This window comes from Ambystoma mexicanum, chromosome 11 (genome assembly GCF_040938575.1).
Source record: "Ambystoma mexicanum isolate Mex_15411 chromosome 11, UKY_AmexF1_1, whole genome shotgun sequence".
Classification (NCBI taxonomy): Eukaryota; Metazoa; Chordata; class Amphibia; order Caudata; family Ambystomatidae; genus Ambystoma; species Ambystoma mexicanum.
The window spans coordinates 574,971,313-574,994,013 of NC_090934.1; the positions used below are offsets into that span (position 1 = coordinate 574,971,313).

The 22,701-nt window shown below is 42.8% G+C and overlaps 1 protein-coding gene across 15 annotated transcripts in view; it reads right to left on the minus strand.

The window, feature by feature from the left end:
- Nucleotides 1-22,701, minus strand: part of PPFIA1 (PTPRF interacting protein alpha 1) — a 1,842,515-nt gene that overhangs the window by 1,810,211 nt on the left and 9,603 nt on the right. Inside the window, exons 2-3 of one of the 15 annotated variants that reach the window (XM_069623428.1) lie at nt 17,916-17,990; nt 2,478-2,540 (exon numbers count right to left, since the gene is read on the minus strand). The exons of 10 other annotated variants lie outside the window; for them this stretch is intronic. The gene's annotated coding sequence lies outside the window, so the exon portion shown is untranslated. Of the gene's footprint in view, nt 1-2,442; nt 2,541-17,915; nt 17,991-22,701 lie in introns of all 15 variants that reach the window. 4 more of the 15 variants (XM_069623426.1, XM_069623429.1, XM_069623427.1 and 1 more) reach the window with 4 other exon arrangements.

Genomic DNA, 22,701 nt, shown 5'->3' on the forward strand with positions numbered 1-22,701 from the left:
TTAACCTAAGCACATATTCTGACCAGTCTAGCTTACTGCCACTCCAAATCACAAATAGGTCATCAACTAATCTTAACCAAAGCACGCCTTTTCCTTATACCCGATGTTAACTTCTGACCAAACTACATATTTCTCCCACCAACCCATACTAAGGTTAGAATAGGAAGGGGCGAGGATGGCGTCTGTGGCAGTACCTTGCAAATGCCGGAAGAAAATATTGTCAAACAAAAAACAGAAGTCTATCATTCCGAACATCTGTGTATGACTTAAATAATTGAGAAAACGTGTGTTCAAATAATATTCACATGACCTTCATTCCAAATGTATGCTCCATCGATGTGTATAATGAAACAACATCTAGAGAGGCCATCAAATACTCTGGTTCCCAAGGTAGTTCGAGGTGTCGATCTTCTGGAGAAAATCTTTAGTATCCTTTAAATAGGATGGTAAACTTGAAACTAAAGGGCGTAGCGTCTCATCAATATATTTTGACATGTTCTCCAATGAGGCCCCTACAAGTGTAACAATCGGCCTTCCAAGTTGTTTCTTGATGTTTTGGTGCACTTTTGGGAGGAAGTAGCTCATGGGCATCACCGAGTGCTTAGGGAAGAGGAACTATAATTTTCATCCAAAAGTCCCTTGATGTACCAACAATACAGAAAGCTTTTCAGATTCTCCTCCATTTCTCGCAAGGGATTACGCGACAACTTTTCATAACATAATCGGTCATTAAGATGACGGTATGCTTCCCGGATAAAATCTATTTTATTCATGAAAACTATATTTCGTCTGTTATCCGATGGTTTAATGATGTAATTCTTCATATTTTTCATTTCTTCAAGGACGGCACAGTCCCTTCTTGACAAGTTGCCACTGTTCCTTATGGAATGGTCTTTTATTTTCTTGCGGTCCTTTGTGACCAATTGTTGAAAGGTCTCAATATGACTCCCGAGGCTGTGATGGAGCGTTAAACTTAAGACTTTGGCTTCATCATGGTCTTTCTATGCCAATCCACGTTTATGCCATATTCTTCCCAATTAATGCCATCAATGGCTTCATCCATTCCCAATTATTGATCCAAATGGATAAGATCTGCAAAAGTATCTAGATCATTAATCACTACAGCAGTTTGACTTCCTTGTGATGTTTTTTTTTTTTTAAATGGATTCATACTGAATAGTGTTTCTCATGTATTGGTCAAAGTCTATATGGGTAGCAATGTAATTATAATAAGAAGTTGGGCAAAAGTTTAGAACGAGACATAGAACTCGCAATTGATCTTCTGTTAGTTCTAAATTAGACAAATTAATTACTTGATTGCATTTAGAGATATTGGTCATGGCTACATCAGTTTACCAGAGCACATTGATCTCTCTCCCGTATCTTTGGTCTCTCTACCGAGACCACCTGCCTCACCTGTTTTTTTTTCCTCTGAATCCTTGTCCTTGACCACACACTCTGGGTTTTTTGTTCGTTTTTCCATGCTGGCACAACAACTGCATCTCTTAATAGTTCCTCGTCACTGTTCCTCACATCCGACTTAGATGTGCTGGCTTGGTCACTTTAAATTTCCAATTGCCTTGCCTGCGATACACTCACCATCTGAATTTGTTTTGTAAGAAAATCAAAAACGTTAGCAAATGTATACAATCGGCCAGTTTCGTAATCCTCCTCATCTCTCAGGAACATCCTCCTGTGTTGTTTGATCCCATAATTTCTAATATTGATTCACAATTTTTTGCCTTCTGTTTGTGGAATCATTTTAAATTTCTCTGCCATCTCACCTAATCTTATCAATACCTTGCTATGATCCAAGCGTACATATTATATTGAGAAAGTTTACTCATCCATTGGTGGCTTCCCCCATTCCTACAGAATCGCCGGATCCGGTTCCGCAAAAGAGGGGATTGTAAGCATTGTTAGTCCTTTTGGGATCCTGCCGGCATCAACGTAGTTATGAAGAAAATATTTTTCTTCCCACCATTTGGTAACCTCTTGTCTGGCATTTTTCGAATTCTTTCAAAAGTGAAATCTCATCATGGTCATCCATTCCCTGGGCAGCTACATATTTTGTGCCCCATTTAAAGTTTCACTAAACAGAGCGTGAGAGCCTGTTCTCTCCAGACCGCCTCATCTGCATGTGGATTCATTAGTGTATAAAAAAGGTACAGGAAACGTGGCACTTTCCTCGTAATCGTCTAATCATAGAAATAGACTCCTCTGAGCCAGTGTGAATATATATATATATATATATATATATATATATATATATATATATATATATATATATATATATATATATATATATATATATATATTTTAAGAATATTACTTTTTGCAAAAAATAAAGTTTAGTCTGGACCAGACTTTACTTGCAGCACAAAGAAACAGAGGTGGAAAACATTTTAGACAGTTCCAATATACAGCTCTTAAAAGGCATACCGCATTTAACAGCAGAACCTTAAAAGGAAATACACCTGCTTCCAAGTCTTACTCTGCCACTGGAAGTTGATTTTCAGTCCAGCGCAAGGGTGGCGGCACTGAAATGGAAGAAAATCAAACTCAACTGAAGATTGATCAAACCATAAAAGACCAGCAGATTCGAAAATAGCAACTTTTGGTAGGATTCATCAAAAAGTGCATCCCACATGTGAGAGATTCCCAATGTCTAGATAAGATTGAATCTAAAGCAAAGTTAACTATGGCACAGGTAAAAATGCTTTACTTTACAAAAGGGGTTGGCATATCCTGCAAGCTTCAATTCTGTATCTAGTCAGACAGCAAATAAATACAGAAAGTGTTTATGGCAAGCTGACAAATTTCAAGCTGTAAGCTACTACCCACGCATAAAAAGAAAAGTCACTTGTCCTTGGTTGTGAACAAAGCGCAGACAACAGGCTTGGCAGCATCCACACGAACCATGATTAATAGATTTAGGTTATATATAAAATAAAAATCTTTTTTTTTTTTTTTTTAAAACCACACCACACTGTAGTAAAAAGAGCCAATAAAACAAAAGGCAGCCACATTTGTGAGTCAAAACCTTTGCATGATCATGTAGGTAAACTCTGGCCATTCACTTGTGTCCATTGTAAAATTGATTCAACAGCATAGCTATTCTCAGGCCGATTAGGCCAAAATGCTCTGGCTTTGGGTACAAAGGCTATTCCTGCCAACATATACAAGAGCTTTCTACTAAGCTGCAGAAATTGTACATGTCCGGGTAGGCGGGCAATCTCTCAGTGCTCATACTTAAAGAGTGTAGCCATCTTTCAGGTAGCACAGAACACACGTTCACAAGCAGAGCAATTCTGCAGGTTTCACAGACTCCTTAGACATCAGAAATGGATCATGTTACAGAGATAAAAAGCTTGGCCTTCAGATAAGAGGCAATGCTTGGGTAACAGATATTAAACCTCAGGATTCTGCCATGAGGCAATATTTACTTTACAGATATATTCAGACCTAAAGCCGTCCCTCGGGTTAAATAGATATTCACAACACGTTCCAATCAGCAGAGTCATACTTTGGATTCAACAAGGGCCTAATCCAATTTTCACTGTGAGCAAAATACGTATTAAGTTTGCTCCAAAAACACATGCTGGTAGCCGACAGTAGATTATGTAGAATCTTGGACACACAGGAGACATGGACCATAGCTAAAATGCAGTCATGTTTCTAGACAGCACAATGAGCAGCTGCCATGATTATGGTGGTGGCGCGGAATGAGCGCTAATTAAGCAATACGCCCGAGCCGGGAAGGGGTTTGGGGGTTACGCTTCAGATAATGCCCCAGGCCCATAATTACTGCCCTGGGCCCATAGTTACAGGTCCCAGCGAAGCGAGGGCCTTAACGCAGACCTCCGAGTATTACCTGAAGCAGTAATGCCCCCCATGCGAGAGTTTTATTGCCATTAGTACCCCGGCCCGTAAAACCGGGGTACTCTTGCACGCTCTGGCGTTTCGCAACTGAAGAAAAGAAATGGCCGCCAAGGACGGGAAAATGAAGTCCATTCTCCCTTTCCACGGCGCCCATTGATTATAGTAAAAAAATTAAAAAGTTGGCAGCCATGGAACAGCAAAGGGACTACACGTAGTCCCTTCTCCCTTTCCATTGCGGTGTGTCGAAGATGGGGAGCGGCCACGCCGGGGACAGAAGCGTACCCGGCACCTCTGTTCCCGATCAGGACTGCAATAAATAAGGTAAGCGGGGTGGGGTCACTTACCTCATTCCCTGGCGGGGGAGATGGCGGCCTCCAGCCCCGAGGAGACTCAGCGCAGCAGGATTACCATCTGGTAATGCCCCCATACCGAGCCTCCCCATTGCTGGGAGCCCACCTCCCCCCCCCCCCCCCGACGGGTACTAATTGGCTGCAATACACAAATCAGGCCATCTATTTTGTCAGGCTCGTTCCAGGGATTGGGAAAGCTCAGTTACACCCAAACACCAGCCCAATTACAGGTGTATGCATCACAAACGTAGGTTGGGTAAATGGCACGAGAACCTAAACGGGGAAGAATGTGGGTAGAGAGCTGCCGAGTAAGCTTCCATTACATCATGAAAAAATGATCTGCTAGATAGGTGGTGTTTAACACGCGGGTGGGCAAGCAAAATCCTACAGGTCTTGAATGGTGCTATAAGCCATGTCCTCCAAGATCGAAGGAAGCAACGTGAGGAAGGTCATTGTTAATGTAACCGACTAAGTGCATCATAATTGAATTTTCTGAATGAGGCCCATTGTGTACAACCCTACAGTTTCTATGGAGGTCATATTTTTGGAACCAGAATTTTATGCCACAATTATAAGCCCTTTGCGTGTCTTCACATTCGTCCTGTTAAAAACAGTTTTGTCTTGTGCATGTGTATTAGTCATTTGCCGGAAGTGCCTTTCCCATGCCTACATAATAGCCTAAACTGCTTGAATTGCCAATGCTTGTTACTACTGCCTTGCGTCCTACTTGCATTATTAGGGTGAAAGGATGCAGGTTCCGACACAGCGATGCTCTCGCACTTTACCCAACACTAATAATTGGAGGCAGGATAGCTCAGCAGCAACGAGTTTGTCGTCGAATCAAGACAACGCAGCGCAACACAGGTTCGAATTCCGATTCAGAGCTTAAAAACCACTCCTGGATATTAAGCGCATTATAAAACAATAATAATTACAACTGCACACACAAATCCCTACTTTGTCTCTCAAATAATGTCCAACTAGAGATTACAAAAGGTATCCAGTAGAGAGATCTACAGATACACATGCTCACTAAAATTCACATCCGATACATAAAGCAGTGACGGCATGCACAAGTCAGATTGTATTTATGTAGCAGGCAATGGGGTCAGGAGCGATCCTCCACCCAAACAATTGAGATAACCATGCACCCAGCTCTATAACTAAGTAGTGTAACAGCGACATTTGCTCCTTACAAAAGCTAGTGCCCAAATCCCAAAAAATGCATACTTTAACAAAATAACAAAAAAAAATATATATATTTAAAAACGGCCAACAATAGCACACAAGAGCCAGCACGCTGCACCCCCGCTTCCACACGTACAGCGATATGGATATGTTCGTATTGATGGTACCTGCCGAGCAGCGCCACAGGAAGGTGCTCCAACTATTTATGCTACCTGATCGAACAGAGACTACAAGATATCTTTAGAACTGGTTAAAAAAAAAACCCAGTTTCTGGTTTTATACATTTTGTATTCATCTAGAGAATACCCCCATTGGGAATTATTTTACTCGCCAAGAATAATTTTACTCCAGGCCTCAAGAAATAGGAACCACTTTAAAATGTTATCAGGAGCCATGCATGCAACAAATTGCAAAACGGATCAAAGTTATTTAGCCACATCAGAAAACACAGAGGCCCCATTACTTGCTTGGGTACAAATGACACAATGACACCATGCACATTTCTGGAATGTACTTGAGTCACTAGCCACCTGTAATCTAGAGAAGTCAGTTACTGTCTCTCACGGATCCTGCAGCCTGTTTTTTTCAAAAACCGAGGATATAGGGCAAAGTGATCATCTCTGCACTCAACCTGTGTAGCTGGGTCTCCCACTGATGTCCTGCTGTGACCTCTCCATCTCCAGATCTAGATAGAGCCAATGTAGCCGTTTTCTACGGCTCCGTGCCAACTTTTATCAGGATGAAAACCTCTCTGCTCACATTGTGAGGGTGGGGGATTGGGGAGAGGGTTGACGTGTGCAAGGCAAAGGTTCGGTCACAGGGAGCATGGCAGTTCGAAGTCTACTCAAAGAGAGCACGACTATTCTACAGCTGCAGCCTTAAGGAACTTAGCACAGATGCCCACTCTGCTCCCTCCTGAGCAGTGCAATATACTTGGGAGAAGCATCCATCACCGCCTCAGTTTGCTGCTGTGAGTGGTTGCTATTGTTTTCTCTTCATCTCAAAGAATGTGAGCTGGCCCTTTCCTGCAGTAGCTAGACATTTGCATTCATTTGAAGAGGGATGTCAATTTTGCTCAGAAACGATTTACAACACATTTACAGATATTGAAGGCTTTCCTACGAAGGGTCCCTGTACAAAAGCATAAAGAACAAGTTGTGCGACAGTTTGAGGGTGTTGGAAAAGGGGAACATACCATAGACAAAAACAGAAGAAAAAAATATGTAAGAAATAGGCGCATACGAAAGGGAATAACCTATGGGGAAGTGCGACCAGACGTCCTGGTTTTGCCTTGACTGTCCCCAAATGTTTATCCAGTTAAGAGAGAATGAGTGATTAGTGCAAAATTGTTTAGACCACTTATAGTCATGAATGCTATAGATAGATGAGCGCATCACCAGTTCTTGGGGGAAAGTGGGTGTGAATTAGGAGGGACTGAATCACATTTATAAACGTTAATGTGAAGCCAGTCTATTGAGCAGTACTCTGTGCTAGGAAGAGGGGAAATCAGAGGCTGTGTGCAAAGGAAAGGCTGCCAGCCAAAAGTCTTCATTTAATTTTGGTTCCTCCAAGCACTGTATGCCAGAGTTCCACCCAGCTATTCTGTAACATGGCCTTTCCTTTGTGCAGGATGGGTAGGAGGGCATTAACTCACCTTTCCACAGCCTGACAAACTCCGTTTTCTCCTGAATGAGCTAGCTTAAGGCTCATGGAAACTCATAGTGAAACAAGGAGATGTTGTGCACGGACTATCTGCTTAAACCAGCATCTGCCCTAAGGCAAAGCAATCCTAGTTTTGCAAGAATACAATCCAGTCTTCTACCCTCCAATAGAAGAAAACTACACAAGCGTGTTCTCTTTTCAAACTGATGAAATAACCAAAAGCAAAGTGAGGTATCTTAATGTCCATAAAGCTGACGGGAACTTTAAGTGGCCACTTGTACAATATAACATACACTGACCAATGCCTGACAAACGCCTTCTTGCCCTACCCAAGACAGGCCCTGCCCTGACGGGCAGAATTCCCAGCACACCACTGAGCACAGCGCCCGAGCATGGTAGAGTGAGCTTTGACGCATCGCTCAGCCTGTCAACCAGCATGCTAAGCAGGGCAAAATGTTCAACGGCAGCCCCAAATTTCAAGTAGCCCTTTCTCTGAACCAAAGGTTCTTGCCTCCCATAACCCTTAGCTGTTCCTTATGGTAATTGGCTGGAGTTTATTGACTGCCTAATCTTTCCCCCCAACTCACAGAGGCTTGTTTTGCTGCATATGGGATACAATGCATCAATATAAGAGAGAAAGACGGTGGGATTGGCAAGGCAGTTTGAGCTAGTGAAATAAGACCTATATGCAAAAGACCAATCAACGAGTGCAGGGTCCAGGTTGTTTTGCTTTGACTACGTTATTCAGTTTGCAGGTGTTCAGCATGTTAAGTATAGCAGAGCCCTCAACTGTAGACAATTGGCCTTGGGGCTGATAGACTAATTTTAACACCCAATCCCCCTCTTGCACTGAAACCCGTAGAATACAGCTGAATCCTACAAATGTTTGGCCCAGCTGTCATATAGTCACCGACATGGCAATCTGTTCTGGCCCCGAACACAATGCTCTGCATGGCTGTTATAATGTTTTAAACTATTTACATCTACTAGTAAATGACTAGTCACCCAACCCTAGTTATTAGTTGAATGCAATGTAATGCTCTTTTATTTCCAATGTTGCACAGACTGCGGTTTTCCAAAAGGCCTTCCATTCCACAGCTCTACGAAGCCATAACAATGGCAGTAGGCGCTATAAACATTAAACAACCTAAGCAAACCTCAAAATGTTCACTCCCGATAAGCAAACGGCAAGTGAGAAATGATGTACTTTGTGCATGTAGTGAACAGGCAATCATGCGAGTGGGACAACTGCCTCATGCCTGCCTACTAGCCTGCAACTTGAAATGTTTACCCACCAACCTACGTAAATCAGCACACCTACTTCCCGCACAGTCATTTGTCCCAAAGAACAGCGTGCCTCTGTAGTCCTATACTCCCATTCGGGAGTAATGCCATTCTCAGAACATCCCTATGATAACTGTGCAGTTAAACTAAACTACTATGACACGTTCTGCCCCTTTTCACTCCTACACCCAACACAAAGACCTATACAGACAGGAACAATGATACTCATGTAGCACACCGAGAATGCTGGACAGCAACACCTTTATCAAATGTACCCATCTCTGCTTGATTTTAAGGGTCTTAGTTTGTTAGCATTAGGTTCTATCCAACCAAGAATTACTCTATGCAGGGGCCACACTGGCCAACAAGCAGGACTACAATGCAGGGCGTTGGGAGCAATTTACCTCCTGCATGTAGACTATAAGAGCGGGTTAGCACTAACAGGAGCTACTGTTGACCCCCAGGCCCATCAGTGCGATACTAAATTATCTAGCACAGTGAAAAGACCCTGGATGCCAGATTCCTTCTTACACACAGCATCACAAGATTGACTGAAAGGTTCATGCACATTTGTGATGCCTTATGTAATGTGCTACTTGATTGTGTTATGCAGTGCTGCACATCAGCAGCCGTGGGACAAATGCGGCCTTCCTGGACCTTATTCATGGCCCTCCAAGTCACATACGTTTTATGATAAAGTGTGTGTAGCATGGCCTGAAGCCAGTCAGTCCCATCTCTCGCCAGCTGTGTGAAGCCTCCGGTGTCCAGTTTTTGTCATTGCATCCCGATGCATGCAGTTCTACTTTAAGTAAAAACATGATTTCAGTCCCACAATACAAATAAACCAAAGTGGTAATGCCATTAGAAAACAATCTATCACACAGGGTACAATTATAAAGTAGAGCAATAGATAAAGCATACCTCAAAAACCATGTTTTGATATTTTTTATTACTCAAACTGACAGACACCACCTTGTCCCACAACACACTAATTGACAGGATGGCCCACGGTTCGAGACTTTTGCCCCTCCAGCACAGCCAGTTGTGGCCCCTTAGTGTAATTAAACGTTAGTCTTAGCTCTTTGGGGCCATACCAATTTGCAAATGCACCAGCTGTACTCCTGCTACAGAAGATGCATTCTTAGGAGGTCCATTTTGGTGCCAATTAATTTGGGTTGACAGGTTTTAATTCAAGCCTGCATAGGTTTTTAAAGGATTTGTTAAAGATTTCCAAAAGGAATCGGCTGCTCCAATCACAATTTCTCTTGCATGCAGGAAATGTGCCTTGTCTGCAAGTCTGTTTTGGAGCAAATTCTTTTGAATTTCAATACCGTTTGCTCCACTCTGGAACTGAAGACTTTACTAACTCTCAACCAAATTAACTTGCAAATACCACCAAACGGGTCCCATTTAGTGCAGTACTGAAGCAGTTTCACCAAAGCTATCCGCAGTCCACCATTCATCAACCATTTACCCAACTAGGCAACTTGAGCTCAAGAGAGTGGTGGGAGATGGGTGTATACGCAGATTACTTATAGAATGGCCCAGCAACCACCTAAAAGGAGTCCAGTTTCTAGAACACCTCAGGAATCCCCTACGGGTGTCCAGCAGAGCCCCGTGACTGCTCGAGATGCAGCCCCAATGGTGTATTTTCAGCAAGGGACCTACATACTGAATGCCACCCTTACATTAAAGCATCTCTGATTTCACCCACTATCAGACCTCACAAATTCTTTACAATCCCACTAGACCTGCTGGCAGAGTTCCTTAATTTACATCAACTACCTAAAAGAAATGCATTCGCCCCCATTTTGACAAAATATTTAGCAGTGCTTTCTGTAAAATGGTGCATGGCCCCACATGCACACTTTTTTTATGTACCATTTACCGCAGTCAATGTTTGTTTGCAATAAGTGTCAAATAAAAGTTTTAAGCATCCCCACACTCACCAGCAACGGTCAAGTACCATGCAAATAGTACTTACCTTTTATAAAAATCTCCTAGCCAATGCGAGTGGGCAATTAGATTTAGCAAGCCCCGACTATAGAACAGTTTGCGAATTGAAGGCCCTCTAGTTCTAAATCTCTTGGCAAACTGAGGTTTACATTGTTGGTCTGCAGACTCAGACTCCCTCCCAGCTCCCTGCCCTCTGCACCCTGAAGTGGCCTTACTATGGCATTTAGTACTATATATATAATTGGGCAATGGTTCCAGGCAGTTTATATTTTTTAAACATTGGTCTAATTACTTTGTGGTGACTAGTTACACCACTTTATACTAAATCTCTACATCACCCTATCCCGCTTTGCCCTCCTTCAGCTAGGTAGCCTTCGATTTTTGGCATTCACCTCAATATTACCCATTAAAACAATTCACACAATATTATGTCAGACTATAACACTTCATTTTAGAAGGGTGGCAGGTTTTCAAATGAAGGACAGACACCAGTACTATCACTTCTTTCACTAGGCTTCTGGTCACATTCAGCCATCAGTCTATTCTTGACTTGGCCACTCTCGGCAGTCCCAGTATTACTATTTTGGCATTTGGGCAGTGAAATGGAACATTCCCTAGCAAAAGCATCCACGGTTCAAGAGGTTTGGTTGATCACATTCACCACACAGCGACAAGCTACAATCATTTAATTCTGATTCCTGTATATTTGTTAAAAACTGCCTTCAAGTAAACACTGCCCGCTCATACAGGCCTTTGAATTTACCCTCAATGTTCTGCACTATGTATGAAAATGCAATGGTGCCATCAATCACCTCGATGCCTTTAACCCGTCTCGCCATTGCTTGAATCCTGGTTGTTTCTAGTTTTACCCTCTTTCGCATACATCCCTTTTCTTCCTCTGCAGACTCCAGTCTGGATACCCTTGGTTGGGGCACAATATGCCAATATGGGTGAAGATATTACATCACTTATTTGATAGAGTGTTTGGAAATCCGTATCCTGAATTCCTGGGAAAGAGCAATCGTCATCTCGATCTAGAAAAAGAATATGTAAATGGAACAAGGGAATTATAGGCTTATATCCCTTCTCGATGTTCTGGGAAAGATATTTACCCTCATAGTCCTAAAAGGAGCTCACTAGATGGGTAGAGGAACACCATATTTTTGAACTTGCCCTAAAAAAAGAATGTGCCACCACTATAAATTCTCAATATTGATTTTCAAGCAGCATTCGATACTGTGAATAGGAGTAAATGGTGATCAAAATTCGAATGGTGGGAGCGGGTGTCCCCTAGAACTTGCTAAAGATCTTAAAACAGTTCCATGAGAATACATGGTTCAGGTTAGGCTGGACAGTTTAGGAGCCAGCACAAGAGAGATTAGCATTTCAAAAGCCTTAAAACAAGGATGTGTGCTAGATTTTGCTAGATTTAGCGGCCCGGAAACACTCGATTCAAGATTTGACTGCCCCTACATCGGAGGACACCCAAACACATACACATGCACCATCACAATCTACGGAATAGAAACAGAGCGAGACGTTCAAGTAATTTAACACATACCACAGGTGGACATTGCAAGTGGAATAGGCTGGAGGGAGGTTGAACAGACGAACAATATGATGCATCATTGGAAGTGATTTACAAAGTCTGTAAGTTATTTTGTTTGTTTGAAAATCAATAAAAATTGTTTAAAAATAAAAACAAGCATGTGTGCTGGCTCCCATCCTATATAACCTGTACGTGGCTGATTTTCGCCAAGCTGTTAGAAAGGGTGAGAATACGGTAATTTGGCTATCCTACGCAGAAAATGTGGTCCACATCAACCACATAATTGGTGGGGCTTATAAGGACCACTAACGAGTTAATTGGTTACTCTAAAGAGAATGATCTGCTTATAAAATGACCAAATATATGAGAGCAGGGCAGGGGCACAAACTTGCGCCACATTTAACATTAAAAGAATGTTGCGTTGAACAAGTAAGTGTATATAAGTACCTGGGTTTGCAGATAAATGGGGGTAAAACAACACGTAGCCGATCGCTGCCAACGAAAATGACGCATTACCTCTTGCTGTCTCGTTGAAAAGTTTTGCAGTACAGACTGCCAGTTTCAGCATGCAGGGAATTATACTGATATATAAGCAAAGCATAATATCATTAAACTATGGATTCAAATGGTACTTATATAGAGAATACAGATTAAAGAAAAAATCTGTAGGCGAATATTGGGACTCCCGCAAGGCGTCCCTATTGAGGCCATCAAGTTAGAATTAGGGCTGACATCTTGAAAAAGGGAAATTTCAACAAAGACGATGAATCGTGCAATTAAAGGCACTAGCATCCCCTAAATTACCATTACTGGAACTGCAAAGAAGCAATATGAAGGCTATGAATGGTGGGTCTATCAGTAAATACATAAAGGTGAACAGGCATTTGCAATAAAATTGGCTGGTCTCTGGATCAAGATTTTCATCAATTAGTGAATGTTTTCTATAAATATTAAAGATTCGGATTGGAGAGGGGAATCATGACCACCTAAATAATCCTAAAACCTATTAAAGATTATCTGGAATGTCAAGTGACGCATTTATAGACTCAACCGTTTGTGTAGCCATCTCCAACCCCCAAGTTCTGCAGATTTATAATGTTACTGCAGTTCAATCAATTACCCACTCTTTGGGTAATTGGCCCCAGGAAAGGATTTATCAGAGGGGATGTAGGCGGTGTAGAATAGGTTTATAGTAATAAAACCGAAAACAAAAATCCCGAATACAATAATCTCGAATCCAAAATCTCGAAAAAAAAAAAGTCGAATTTTTTTTTAATGACGTTTTTTGTTCGAAATGGGGGGGTTCCCCCCCCAACCCCCCTTTTTTCTATTTTTTTTTTATTTTAACCCATTTTTTTTACTTACCTGACCCCAAAAAAGCATATAATTAAATAAATAAAAAATTCGACTTTTTTTTTTTCGGGATTTTGGATTCGAGATTATTGTATTTCGAGATTTTTTTTTCGGTCTTTTGACCGTCCACCGTAGAATAACATAAGTCACTGAATCTAATAGACATGTCATGCACGACAAGCTGTAAAACCTCGGTGGCTGTATTACACATTACCTTTTTGGGAGAATTTGTACACGATTTTGACTACATAAAAACTAGGCACTTTTGGAGATGATGTCTAATGGCTCGCAAACATCCATATAAATGTGACACTATTCAGGTTGTGGAAAAGAATAGCAGTGGAGTATGTAACTATTAGTAAAAACGAATGTCATTTTATTTTAGCATGGTCAGGTAAGCTGAAGTTCTCCTGCATGAACAAAAGTGAAATTTAGTATGGGAAGATATGACCAATAAGGAAACGGGACGCTTCTTATGAGAGAATGATTCAATTTGAAGTATTGGCTAGTTAATATGTAAACATTTTACAATTTTAATAATGCAACATTGTTTGATGAAATATTGTCCGATTTGTATCCATGAATTTAAAGTGCATAAATCGTTTTACAAACAATGCAAACGTTACGACTACATGCATTAATAATTTTTAAAATATGCCAACTTCGAGACAAGTCTCAGAATTGCACAAACTACAGTGGTGATTTAGCATAGTATAAAAGCTTTGTCAAATAACATTAAGACTGCACATTTGCATAAATGCTTCATTAGGAAATTCTAGCAGACATTAAAGCATAGTGGGTCGTATTTAATGCACAAAATTTTATTTGCTTTTCATTTAGATGTTCGATTTGCAACACTATGCATTAGTTCTTCATTCCCCAGAGGTAGCGCCTGCTCACTGAATGAACCGTACCCATAAAAGGCTTTTAGCTTCATCTCATTCTCCCCGCCCGCCAAACGCACATCTCTACTCTAGCATCATTTCCCAAACACACAGACATACACAATATAGGAAACGTCTACCCTGAATACTCATGCTGGACTGTATCCCAGGCCCCACGTGAGGGACCCAATACCAGAAACCTGCACGCACTACTCACTTCATAACTCTGCAACACTAACTTGCAGTGCTGGTTCGGAGCAACCCCACCTTACATCTGTTACCCACCATATATATGCAACATTCATCCAGACAACAGACTCCGGCCTGACGGATACCAGAGCTAAATAGTGACTGGATTTACAGAAAATTCTTTTAAAATGAGCTTTGTGCTATACAAAGCCTTGTTGAGATTGACACAGCCTTTTTTAACAGGATGAACCAAAATCTGATTCAAGGCAGATGTCATGATCTCTGCTTCCAAAAGGTCAGGGTTTTCCCAACTCCCTTGGAAGCAGATCCATAACCCAGGTTCCGAGTGCCAACCAGTCCCAATTGGGAATTTTTGGACCCAGTCCTGGCGCCAGTGGCACGAGGCTCATAAATATGCCCAAGTCCCAGCGCTGGAAGCGCCGGGCTCATAATGCTTGGGTGGACTTACCTGCAGCAGACCATGCTGCTTACTTGCCTGCCAGTTGAGTCTCTGATCCTCTTCTGTTTGGAACTACTTTTCCTGTTGGGTGGGGCAGGAGCCACTCCCTAGATTCAGAACACTGGAACTCTTCTGGAAAGCAGGAACTCTTTTCTTACCTAGGCGTGGCTGTGGAAGGAGACACCGAAGCACTACAGGAGGCTATTTAAACGATGGATGAATCTTGCTTTGCGTTTTCTGCATCCTCAGCAGCAGAATGCTCATCGTGTCTTCTGCATCTGATCCTGGGCCTAAGGAAAAAGGCTTACCATCCTGAATCCAGTCTTCAGCAACACCTATAAAGACAAGAAAGAACAGGTTAGCATTACGGTCTTCAGTGACAGCTCTTCACTTACCTGGTCCATCAGCTGTCACCAACGCCTCGCGCTGCATTCCGGCATCTGAAAGACAAAGGCTTACCTACTCTTTGTGCGCTCCGGAGGTCTTCACACTGCATTCCGGCATCTGAAAGACAAAAGCTTACCAACTCTTCGCACGCTCCGGAGGCCTTCGGCGCTGCATCCCGCATCTGAAAGACAAAACAAGGTGCGTTTAAAGACATTGGGGAACTTTAATACTCACGTGCCATTACTCCTTTCCACATCTAACCCAGTGGGTATTCCGGCACCCTGCAGCCGCCCCGAACTTGTACCTGCAAAATAAAAAGACAGTTAGAGCGCATCGTGAAGCAGGCAACAAGCGCTTACTTGCGTGCTTCCAGGCGCTTCTATTCATCACACGGGCTCCATCTGCAACTCACTTCAGCCCGCCATCCGCCATCGCCGGAACCCTGCAAAACAAGAGACATCATTACTAAAGACTTTAAAGACATTAGAATTACTCGAAACTTACCGTTCGTGCGGTAAACGACGGACAGCAGTCCTCTGAAGTCAAGAGGCCTGCTCCCCTTATCCAGTGAAGAAACTGGTTACAGCACCCTGCCTCGAGGCAGATGGAGAGCACGGCGTTCACTTACCTAAGGTGAGAGCGTTAACCTTTGGGGTTCTACAGGAGAAGAGAAAGGGAAGAAGAGAGAGACATTCAATAACCCAGTTCATTAATCCCACATTTTCTATCTGCAGACATCTTACCCTTCGAGCCAGACATACAGTGCACAGAGGTCCAGCCCAAAGAGCCAGCCGTGTGTTACACATCACCTTTGAAGATACGGTATACGCCCAGTCAAGACCGGCGCCTCTACGGGAATCAGGTGAGCGTTACAGCGGAAGTACACATCCACCAGTGATTTGCCCATGTTCCAGGCTTGTAGGCCAGAGGCATTGGGGAGCCTGTTCCATAACACGACATCCGCCTATGTGACGCTCATTCGGATCTTGCAAGTGCGAGATCCTGAAGGCAACAAATGGTCGACACCAGGAGTAGGTAAGTGCTGCCTTCTCACACTTACCCCTACCACTTCAAGAAGGATTTCGAGCCACCTGCAAAGGGGTGGTGGAGGGGGTGGGGGGGACTCAAAGTAAGTCACTCCCCTGCAGGAGCGAAGCACTTGAGGCCAGGTTTCATGTGCAGTATCAGCACCTACAAAGCTACACTGCAGATTTATGGTTGCAGTTATTCATAGAGCACTGAAAATCATAGGAAAATACAAATGGGCTATTTGACAGGTCCCTTTACATATGATGGGAGCATTGTACATGTGGGGTTAGGACCATATGGTGACGGTAAAAGGCATTAAAGAATTGAGACTGCACTAGGATGGTAGTACTTGCCTTACACAGTGAACTTTAAAGGCTTATGACGTCATATTGGGGCATTCGATGTTGCACATGGCAAGTTGCTCACACTCTTCATCCACCTTCACCCAGTATACACACTGTCACACCTGAATAAAGTGACTATTGAAAAGTTAGAACCGCCTGGCCATTTCTGATTCCGAAGACCATTCCTCAGATGGTTATTCAATGTTATTTCAAACCATGCAAGGAGACGTCAACTAAACCTTGCGGCCCACCTGAGAAGTGAGCAAACACAAACCTTCACATTGTGCACCAACTTTAAGTAGTGTGATGCAAGGATTGTAGGGCCAATGTGAGAATTGTATCATCTTTTTACAAAAAGCAAACAATTCTGTAGTATCCTTTCATAGAAATAGCAAAATAATGTGATGAACAGGACATAAAAGCAGCTCCTTGGCTATAAGAACTACCCGTGTAGAAAAGGAAACTAGTAAACACAATGTCACAAATCTAACGACCATTCTACATGCTCAATTATGCTTTAAACGTCTACTAGGTGTGCCCCAATGATCAGAGTTTCACATTGTCAAACAGAGATAAATTCTCTGCTAGATTTCGTCTGGCAACAGTTGGCCTGTTGAGTTAAAAGAAGCATCTGGTAGTGCACTTGTACAGCAAACCGGGCTCTTCAGGGCAACACCAAGAAGCTAAATGGCTTACAACAATTTTGTTCCAGCCCTCGGTGTAGATCGTTAAATCAAAAAGACATTGAAAAGTCACTTTATTTAAAATATGGGCCTTATAAAAAGGTCAGGACATTCAACGCCAATATGTATTCATTGCTCTTGCCCACTTTCTACGTGTGCACCTTTCTAAAAACAATGTACAAAGGTCAACGTATGACTAGATAACAGGGTGGCATTGTTAAGTCCTGTTTATTTTACCATAAGTGGGCTCAGGCAGGTACGCTTGTTTACTGAAGGATTCCCCGTATGCTTTAGGACACCAGGCATATTAAAGGGGAGGGGAATTTGTTTGCACTCTGCATATTCAAGGAGGACTAGATTTATCAGAGCAATAATATAACAAATCACAGTCCACGACGCTTATGAGGTCCATTAACACTTTAACAAACCCAGTCTTTCGATAATCGCAAGTGCTGAGGCACAACAACACGTCTAAAATGACAAATCACTAAAGGGTAAAAGTATGTATGATTGCATTGTACCGCACACAAGTTGCACATTATTTTGTCAGTAAACCAGTTTGACGCGAGAAACTAAAAGTATGTATGTAAAACAAAAGCAAAATGACTGCCAACATTGCTTCGACACTACAGATTATTACAAATATTGGGTCATTCATTTTTGATAAAGGATTAGTAATCGATGGAAAACTCGTAGTAAGACACTGCACAATTACCTTCCCTGGGGCCAAGCTGTCAAAGAAGCGAAGATCACGAGGGTTTGTTTACCATCTCCACCACCAGGCAGGCCACTATATAAACAGGAACAACAAGCAGGACTTGGGTGAAAAGAGCCTGCAGTTTATCTCAAACTGTCACTGACAATACTACTAAAGTCAAGCATCGAGGCTATGGCAGTGGGCAGCTAGCAGAAGCCAGCAAGTAACAAGGCAGGCTCCAGAGAAGTTAGCAAACTAACAGAACCAGAAAGACAACCATGGAAACGTTGCTGAACCATCTGCTGATGAGAACAATAAATCGATAACCTTACGCATAGATGCTACTTGCCCGTTGTCCCAGGCCGTTTTTCATAGGTTGCTTTGGGGTTGGTGGGAGGGGTACACGGTCAAGGTGCCAATTTCAACCATAACGTAGAAAGAAAAATCACAATGCCTTGGATAGTACAGAACAATGTGCAGGTTTACTTCACCATCCATACGAACACATAACCCAAGCAAATCACTGCCTTGCATTTCACGATGTACCTTACTATGGGAAACAGTAGCCGTGCACAGCATCTTGAGTTTGGAAATATTACAGTAATGGCATTTGTAAAATAACTTTTAGAATGGAGCTTCACTGTGGATATTAAAACACACAGACGCGCAGAAAAGCTAATGGAATTCCTGTCCGTTTACCTTGAAAAATGAGGGAAAATGGCTCTTATAACAGGCACAATGTTTCTTTCCCTTCTACTTCTCTGCCAGGTCCTCAGGGGGTTTGCATCAGACACAAAAGAACAAGCTGACCCCGTTACCATTCAGCAAAGTAAGAAGTCCAAGTGGAGCCATTAAAATGAAAAATCGCAAAGAGCGAGTAAACCCTGGTCTAAAAGGATGACTTTAGAGACCATCCTGGGGTCATCTGATGATCATCGAACTACACTAGCAGTCATTCCCACATCATCAGATGTCATCACGCTGTTAAAGTCATCAGCAAATATCTCAGAATGGTGGGTGATGATTTGGGGATTAGTTTAGGATGACTTAATGAATATGCTAACATCATCCCCATTTTAGAAAACTCTTTGTTCCTGATGCTTTTAGGATGACCTACTGATCACTTCAAGAGCATTGCCATGAAACAGGTTTGTTCTTGATGATTTGGGGATGACTTACTGATTACTTCAGAACAGTAAGTTTGTAGGATGATATGCAGACCAATACAGATTGTCATTCTGCTTTTGCTTAGTTGCACTTATGCTGAATGATTCCCCCACCATGGCAAGGGTAAAGCTTGAGACTATGTTGGGCCAAAGTGGAAGCCAAGGGCCTAAACATAGCATGCACCTGTGAGAATCCTTTGCCATCCCAGTCAAAAGCAGGCACCCATCACCCTCACAAGCCCCAATGTGGCATGGATAAAGCCTGAGACTATGTTGGACCAAAGGGGAAGAAAGAGGCCTAAACATAGCATGCACCCACTGGGTGAGAAACCTTTGCCATCCCAGTCAAAAGCAGGAACCCAGCACCCTCAAAATCAATACATTTTCATGCTGACTTGTTAGGTACAAATTGGTGTAGTCACACTGTGTGAGACTACACAACACTTATCTGCTTGGTATTAGGTAAGCCCACCTTTTGGTATAGGTCTGAACTACACAGGTTGGCAGTGTGTCTGAGCAGCCAGGCCTATCTCAAGAGGGATAACTGAGCTGTAGAGCTGTACAAATGAAATCTGTAAATACAAGTAGCCAAGTAACACTTACACTCAAGGTTTCAGTTATAAATAGTTGTTTATTTAATTAACATCAATTTTTAAATAAGCGTGCAATTCATGTAACAATGTAAATATACTTCAAAATTACTTTTCAGAATCAGAGCAAGTTAGTGGATAATCTTTGGATATGCTTCATACACAATTGCTACACCCTGGGATGACTTCAATCACAAGGACAGTAATGGCATTTATGTATCACATTAGGTTGCAGAAAGGAAAGGTTTAAAGGAAGGAAAAAGGTTAAACAGGTTCTCAGTATATGTGAGGACAATAAATCTTCCAATGAAATCTAGACAAGCCTTCCCCAGCAGTAACTGTCTAAAACAAGTTACTACCTATGAGGGACAAACCATATCAAGTCAGTGGGCTAGAAGAGTCTGCAGGGAGCCAGGACAGCCAGAGTAAATTTGAAACAATCTTTGGAGCAGAGGTACTTCTTAGGATCAAAAGGCTTGCACAAAGTTAGAGAGTTTGTTAGAAAATCACTTGTAGGGTCACAAGCTGTGAAAACAGAGTTGGAATCAACTCTAAAAAGGTAGGCCACTGCAATTCCCAACTGAGAAAAGCAAGGCTACGAGACAGTGAGGTAAATACCCCAAGTCTAAACAGTACCTCTGCTTTGAAGAAGAGTGGTCCAGCTGGCTTCTGTCCTGCTACAGCGTTACAGACCCTGTGTTCCTGAGCCTTAGTTGTGGGGATAAGAGGGAGGACATCTCCTGCGGTGGTACTTCGGAGGTCATTGGCAGCTATGGGCTCTTTTCGGTTTCAGCGCTTAGTAAACAGCACTGTTGCTGATCTCTGGTACCGGTTGGGCTTCCTTCACTCCTTGGGTCTGGTGAGGGGACTCTAGCTCTGGGTCGTCCTGCTTCTGGAGGGTCCTTAGGAGACTCCTGGAGCTTCTAGCCAGATTTCAGACATTTCACTCGACTACGGATTGCTCGACCCATGGCACTTGGTTCTTGCAGCAATGAAGAAGTACAGCCAGAGAAGATGGTCCAGTGGCGTTAGTCTCTGTGTTAGTTGGTCCCACTAACCCAAGGGGAGAAGTCGTCCAATCCGAAGCTTCTCTGTCTGGAAAGGGAGTTTCAGCACAGCAGCAGGGCTTCACCAGGCAACTCGAAGGTCCAGGAGGATGCAGCAAGCTTCGTTCACGGTTTCTTCATCGGGTGTTTCTCCCAGTGGTCGACTCTGCCTCTAGTCCCAAAACCCTCACTTTTTAAGCAGGTTTCTCCCATTCATGCACAGCCTAGGCTGTCAATGACACATCAGGGTCGCTGTCCTGAAAGGACAGCCAGCCAGCCATTCAGGACTGGTTGCATTCAGGCATTCCTAGAGACAAAGGACAGGGGAGTTTCTGGACCCTCCCTCACATCCTGTCCTTCCAGACACACTGGAAACAGAGGCGGCCCTCAGGGCTGAAGTGCGCCAAAGGCAAGACAAAAAAAGGGCTCCAATCTGTTCGACGCACAGAGTAAAACCCAAGAAAGACCTCACAAACAGAAAATTGCAAAAAAAGAAGACAGGGGCCGTTTTTATAAAATGGTCACCTCTGGGTGCTATACTGCAGCTGGGGGTTCAGCCTGCTGTAGAAAAGCACAATGGTAGGAAAAATTAAACTACTGCCACTAGCCATTTAAAAGTAGGGAGGGCAACATACAAATGTTACATGAGAATGTAGGATAAGGAGCTACTAGGTAACCCCCCAGCACGCCACTTAAGATGGTGTGTGCTGGACCCACAAAGAGAAAAGGTAAGTAAAGTCAATTTCACTTTACTATTCTTGGGAACAGTAGTTTACACAAGAAAAAGGTATTTTAAACCTTATGAGAAATCTAAAGGATTTCTCAGTGACACTGCACTGAAGGTGCAGTGTGTCACCATACAAAAAGTAGATGCAGATGGAGTTTGTCAGACTCCAAAAACAGTGAAAACATAATCCAAAGGTCAAAACACATGAGGAAGTGGGAAAAGGGTCGCACTCACTACAGGGTTAAAATTAAAAAGTCCTACAGTCCAGCAAAAGAGCTGGGGGTCTCCAAGGTTGAAGGGAATTAGCACAGAAATAAGAATTCTCCCCAACATCACTGCACCAATATATGGCAGTATTCACATGCACTCCTTCACACATTATTCATGTTTGCTTTGCGCAAAATCCAATAATCAACAACCATAACGAAATGTACCTCCAGAAGCAATAAACAAACGGAACCACAAAGTCCCATCAACTGAGGTCTCAACTACCCACAACCTACCAAATACAAGCAACAAGAAACCACAAACAGCAAAGACTAAACCCAAAAGACCATGAAAAACACCAATCGAAATAGGACGCCCACTAAGGAACACAACCCATGCATCATGCCTCGCCACAAGAAAGACAAAGAAGTCAGAAAAGACAACAGAAATAATAGGGAAATCCCAAACCACTCGGGAAGGCACGGACCAGCATGATCCCACAACCCCAAAAAACTCGACAAACATCTGAGATGGCCCATGGAGACATACAAATAACAGAGCAAAGAGACTACAATGCTCGCTACCTGTCCACATACGACAATGTGGTAAACAAAAACAGCACAGCAACAATGAACCGACAGCCAACAAGCTTCATGAATACAGACCCAACCAGGACAAAAACGGATGACAACTAATAAACCATCACAACCCGGTCTCCACCATGGACAATACCCCAACCAGAACAACAAACAAATTGGAAACCATCACACTCACTCTACACCCCCTATATCACCAAGACTGGAACAACAGAGGGGTAGCTACCCTATTTACCACCCGGAAACGAACCAACCCCACCATAAACCTTATCGGTCTACTCGTCAAAGAGACTGACCAACAAAGAACCACCCCACCTAAAAGACTCAACCGGGAAAAACCCACCTGGAATGGAAACCCAACCAACACCACACCGGTCAGAACAAACAATACTAACAACAACACAAAAGGTAAATCCAGCAAACTACACTGCAGCCTCCTCAACATTAGATCCATGCAAACCACTCAACAGAA